This window comes from Patagioenas fasciata (genome assembly GCF_037038585.1).
Source record: "Patagioenas fasciata isolate bPatFas1 chromosome 6 unlocalized genomic scaffold, bPatFas1.hap1 SUPER_6_unloc_3, whole genome shotgun sequence".
Classification (NCBI taxonomy): domain Eukaryota; kingdom Metazoa; phylum Chordata; class Aves; order Columbiformes; family Columbidae; genus Patagioenas; species Patagioenas fasciata.
In genome coordinates, this window is record NW_027288505.1 from 38,879 (window position 1) to 45,379 (window position 6,501).

Below are 6,501 nucleotides of genomic sequence, written 5' to 3' on the forward strand. Positions count from 1 at the left end.
GGCAGAGGGCATTAGGGGTAGAGAGAGGGCGGGGGAGGTGGGAGAGACTCGAGGAGCTGGGCTGGGTTGGAAAGGACCTGAGAGAGAAACATCAACCTGTATCTCGTGCTGCATGGCCATACAGGGTGAAGACTCACACCAGGGGTTGTGATGCAGAGCCAGGGCTTGTGATGCAGAGCCAGGGCTTGTGTGAGGGATCAAAGACATGCAGGTGCAGAAGAGAGGAGGCTGCTCTGTGCCCTTGGTATCATAGACAGACCAGGAAGGTGGCTCAGGACTTTTGTCGCCCCCCAACCACTCATCATCTCTCGTGGGCCATGTCCAGCACTGGCTGCTCAGCCCAGGTTTATGGGTGAGGTTCCCTGTGAGACCATGTCCATCCTCCTACTGGGCTGAGGGCCTGTCTCAGGGAATGGCCAGCCCTGCCCAGCCTCTCTCCTGGCCCAGACCCTGGCAGAGCCTGGGGCAGGGCCGTCTGTGACCCCACAGCTGACACGGCCTCTCCAAGAGCTTGGAGAGGCTGCACAACAGGAAGACCATGGGCTGACAAAGCACAGGGACTTCTGTGTGCATCACATTGGGAGACCATTCCCCATCCCAAATACACCCTGCCCTGTGCTGAGCCTGCACTGTGGGGCTGTGGGAACATCTGTGGGGCAACAGACAGGAGCCACAAAGCAGCTGCCAGGGGTGACAGCAAAGACAGGGGCAGACAAGGAGTTCATGTGCATTGGCTTTGCTGTGCAGGGATGACTTTGGGAAAGGCAAAGCTCACCTGGAGTTGGTGGCTGCAAGAAAAGTCCAGAGCAAAACCAAGAGCTTCAACAGCTGCATCAGAGACCACAGCTGAAGAAGGGAAACACTGAGTGCTGAGGAACTCAATGCCTCCTGTACCTGGGTCTTTACTGAAACATCGCCCAGGCTTCTGTTCAAGGGGTTCAAGGAGGAGAACACTTCTTAGCAGGACCCTCAGGAAACCTCAGCAGGACCAACACCAGTGTCTGCCCCTACAAGGGACTCACCCGGCAATGGCACAGGCTGGTACATCGTGGCTGGGAGCAGCTGTGGGAAAGGTCTGTGTGGGCAGGGAGCTGGACAGGAGGCAGCGTGTGCTCTGGTGCAAGGGAGGCCAGGAGCACCCAGGGCTGTGCCACCAGGAGCACGGCCAGGAGGTGGAGGGAAGGGATTCCATGGAATATTCCATGCAGATTTCAGCACTGATTTCAGGAAAGATATTGGCAAGCGGGAGTGTGTTTAGCAAAGGGTCCTCAACATGGCTAAGGGCTGAAACACTTTGACTGTGAGGAGAGGCTGAGGGAGCTGGGCTCATCCAACCCAGAGAAGGGAAGGCTGACAGGGACCTCATCAGAGCCTGTCAGCACCAATGAGGAGGTCATGGAGAACACACAGCCAGGCTCTTCACCGTGGTGTGTGGCAGAAGGACAAAAGAGGATGTGTGGAAGGTGAAAGAGGAGAGGTTCAGCCAGGACATCAGGAACAGCTTTTTCCCTAGGAGAAGGGTGGTAAATTCATTTTCACCGGGGGTCACATCAGCCTCACGTTTGTCTTCAAAGGACCGAATGCAATTTTAGGACCGTATAAAAGTAACTACTCCTACATTTATACAGTCCTTAGACTACACTCGGCCCTTTGAAGGCAACCATGAGGTTGATGTGGCCTCCAGTGAAAACGAATATGACACCCCTGCCCTAGGAGCTCAGCCAAGTGCTGTCTCAGGTCACACAGAGAGGCTCTGCAGCCTCTGTCCTTGCACGTTTTCAATCTCTGATTGAATCAAGGCTTGAACACCTTGGTGTGACTCAGTTGGTGACAGGTTGGACTGCAGACTCCTGAGGTCCCTTCAATCTCAGTTCTCTTATGATCCCATTGTGATGCTGGACTCTGTTTCTAACTGATCAGAGCAGACAATGATGGGGCAGGATCCACCTGTGCTGTAGGTGACCATCTAAACCAACATCTCAGCCAGTGAACCAGCCAACACCTCAGTGTGACTCGCTCTGGGCAACGTGTGAGGAGTCCTGGGCAGGAAAGGTTTAGAGGGCACAGGGCGCTATGCAAGACACAAAATGATCTTGGCTTCATGCTTGTAGGCCCATCAGATGTCAGTTAATGTCAATGAAAATTAAAATAAGAAGAACTGGAGACAAAGATCCAAAAGAAAGGATGGTGTCAATATACTTCTATAAATCTATTTATTTATTTACTTACTTACTTACTTAGTTATTTACTTATTTATTTATTTTAAGGTCCTTGTAGGGGAGTTTCTTTTTATTTGAATAGGAAAGAGTTTTCCAGTACTGGTCATGGATTTAGGACACAAATGTCCTCAGCTGCAGGGACAAAAACACCTGGTGCCAGTGTAGATGCCCTGGGAACCCCTGCCCAGGATCCACCTGCATTGCAAGGTGTTCTGGTCTCCCCAGGTCCTGTGTGATAGCTGCCAATCGTAGGCCAGCACCTCAGGTACACTGGGCACTGGGGACCCTAAAATGGCACTGAGTGTTTATGGTAACACAACTGATGACTGATGTTTGTCTGGAAACGTACACTTTTTTATTGTGTTGTTTTTTTTTTTTTCTTTGTATGTGGGTTTGATTGTGTTTTGTTTTGTTTTGTTTTTTTTTTTCTTTTTTTAACATATTAACTAAAAAAAATAAAAGGCAAAAAATTGAATTATGGTGAAGTGTACTAAGGATAGGAGAAGAAATATCAGTCTTCCCCTGTACTTCTATTACCAACACTCTATTATTTCACCTCCCTCGTCATACAGGAGTTCCCACTTCTCCTGATTCAATGTCCCTGTCAAAGAACAACTTTCCAGCACTGTCTGGACGTTTGCCCTTCCCAGTGCTCTCAGGTTTCTCCTCCACTTGCTCTTTGGTCATTCAGTTCCTCTCAACTGCCTGGTTTCTGCTTTGAGCTTCAGGGAGTTACAAACTTGCCCCATTCTTCAGAGCTCTAATTAACATGGCAGACAACATGTTCATTGTGTTTATTTCTATCCTCTCCTATCTCTCTGTCTAAACCAGTTCTTGTGTGGATGTCCCTTGTGGATGGTGGACCTCATCAGATCCAGCTTACACACACAGCTGAGGAAAGTGTTTTACTGTTTGTTAAACTGTGCAGTGTTTGCACAGGAGAGCAGGAGGAGCTGGTGCACAGGAGCTGCAGCATCTCCTGCAGAGCTCAGTGGAGAAGTCTGATGTGAGGAGAAGTGATGCAATCTCTGGTGGCCAATGAGGGAAGCGGCAGACTGGGGGTGGGGGGTGAGGAGCGAGGTTGTCCATACAGCGTCCAGCCTCAAGGCACTGTTCTCCTGCCTGTCCAGATGTCTTCAGGAGACCCTCTGGATCAATGTCCAGTGTAGAATGCTGCTGTCGCTTCTTCTATACACTGAAAAATGACAGAAAATACCCTTGAAAGAAAAAACCTCCTTCATTAAATCTTCTTTGAAATCTTCATCAGCAAGTGTCCCATTGAAACCTCTCTAGTTAGTTCTACAAGTCTGGAAGATTTGAAGAAAATAAGGGAAAGAAACATTGCTCGTTAGGGCTTTCTGTATTTTAATGAGCCCCATGGCGTATTTGGTGCTGAGTCCATGAACCTCAGATACCAAGGAGAGACGGAAGAATCTGCTCAAGAAGTCCAAGTCAGAAGCAAACTCCAAAGTACCTTGAAGGATTAATGGGCCCCACTGAGGGCTGTTACTGACAAAGCCTCCCCAAGGACTCGTTAGAGCAGATAATTGGAGGCTGTGATTGCATCAGGCAAAGGCAAAATGCAGCAGCTCTGATGCTGAGAAAACCCTTGGTTTGTTTGATGAAGGACAATGGCCAAGCCTTGAACTCCTGCCCCTAGGAAGGGAGATCCTGTCCCTCACGTGTGGCTCAGGCTCTTCCTGGGGATGTGGGGAGTGCGATGCCCAGTGCAGGACAATGTTGTGACACTCCCTGGGGGTGCAAGGAGGCAATGGGTGCCATGGCCATGACAATCATGTGTCTCCTCTTAGGCCCTGGTGGCCGGGACATCAGCCATAGCCAAGGAGACAAACACCATGGCTCTTTCAGGGCCCTTGGCCATGTCCACCATGGTCCATCCTACACTGTCCCAGGCCTGTGGCTGTTTCCTCACTTTGTTCTCACTCCAGTGTTTCCCCATCTGTGCTGCTGTCTCTCCATCCTCACCAGCTGTTCCTTGAAACACAAAGCCATGGCTGATCCAGGGTTCCTCTGGATGATTTTCAAGAGGTGCAATACAGAAGATAACTGAAGGGAAGGGAGAAACCCATGGGTTCAAAAAAGCATTTTAATAAGACAATAAAATTGTGTATTATAATATACTACTACTACTAACATGCTAATACTACTATGTATACAATAAAATTAAATTGAAATACTAAATGAAATAAGAAAAAAAAATCAAACTAAATTAAATTAAGAAAATATATTCTGTGCATTCCTTCATGTAACTCCAGTGACACGGAACAGCCAGTCTTGGAGAAGGGAGCACCTTGGTCCCAAACAACCAATCCCAGCAAGAGAGCGCAAAAAGGCCCAAGGGCCAGCTGCAAAATGGCAGAACAGCAAAAGGCTGAACTCGCTCAAAACTCCCAACAGAACAGAACTTCCACAAAAACAATAACCAAAGTAGCTGGAAAACCTGAACTGATGGAAGTAAGTACCCAGCTCCAGCTTTATACTGAGCATGATGCTAATTGTAGGTGTGAGACTATAAGGGGAGATTGGCAAGGAGGAGATTTGTAAATACACTTAAGTGACTGTACCTGGGTGTAGAAAACAGAAATCACACTAATTTTTGTTTAGCCTTGTGTACTTGCTTCACAAGTTGGGCCTGTGTCTTTATAGAACATAGACTTGGGAAATCTTACAGGCATCTTCTCAAACATCCTTGAAATTCCTGCTCTATCACAGGTAAATATCAAAGCTGTGTGGTAAACCGCGCCTGCATGAATCCCTGCTGTACAGGTGAAACCAGCAGGTCCTGGGATCCAACCAGGACTGAGCTCTGCAGCACTTGTGCTCTTGCTTGTGTCCCCTCTGCCCAGGTGCTTAGGTGCTTTTTTGGGGATCCCCCAGTTAGTAAGGTAAAGAAAATAATTTACACTTTGCATTTCATCTGCGGTTTGTGGTTGTTCCTGTGACCGGCCTGTGTCAGCTCACACATTTGGCATGTTCAGCATCACCAGAAACAGCCATGCCATGGTTTGCAAAAAGGTCGGCGACTGGGGTGGTCGTGCTGCTGACTCCCTGTGCTCAGGGATGGCCCAGTACTGAACACTGGGCCCCTATGGCTGCTTTCCTGGATCAAGTGGCTCCACCAGAGGCATGACCTGAGACTGATAATGGGGCAGTGGATTCCCCCCAGGCAACTGAAACATCTCTGCATGTGTTGCCATGGGAAGCAGCACTGGATTCTTCTCACAAGTCAGCCAGCAGATGGCTTTGGTAATTATTTACCCACCTTAGAGCTCCTGACCGTGAAGCTGTCACATTACAACATATCAATGGTTGTGTGCAGAAGTTTTGTCACTGTATGCTGGACCTGTCAAATCAGTGTCATTCCTCAGAAACTGATCTGCAATGCAAAAAGGTATTAATGTGATGTGGCAGATGGGGATGGCTCATGCATTGCTTTTAGGATCCAGTCTGGACAGAGCAGCAGTAACGAGTGTCAAAATGCAGTTTTTGAGAGGAGTGCCTGCCTCACTCGAACCCTTGACTACAGCAGCAGTGACAACCGCTACAGGTAAGGGAGGTGCTCTAGTAAATTCCTTGGGGGAAATTTTGGCTGTAATTTTGGGACCCTCTGTTTGGATAGTAAATCAAGGAAAGGCAGCAAAACGAAATGGAATTACAGTATGGGTTATGAGGACACAGATGTAGAATGATCTTGTACAAGCTGGTAACCCACAGTCAGAAACAGATGGGGTCAGAACATCAGAAAAGTTTTGCTGATGGCAGAAGTTAATGCTTATGCAAAAAAGCCACCTGTGCCTGACCCCATCACCCGCACTGTGCCCACCCCACCTGTCAGCTCAATACCAGACCAGTTTGCCTTTACCTGGCAACAAAAGCAATGCACTTTCCAAGTATTGCCTCAGGGATACACAGAATCATAGAACGTCTTGATTTGGAAGGACCCACAAGGATCATGGAGTCCAACTCCTGTCCCTGCAAAGGACACCCCACAGTTCACCCCATGTGTCTGAGGATGTTGTCCAGTCTCGTCTTGAACACTGTCAGGTTGGGGCCGTGACAGCTCCCTGGGAGCCTGTTCAGTGTCCAGCACCTCTGGGTGAAGAACCTTTTCCTCACGTCCAGCCTGACCATGCCCTGGCACATCTTTCTGCCATTCCATTGGGTTCTGTCATGACATCCCCAGCTCTTTAAGCAATCTCGGGTGAATCCCATCAGACTTCATCGACTTGCAGGGTTCCAGCTGGAGTGGCAGATCCAGTAC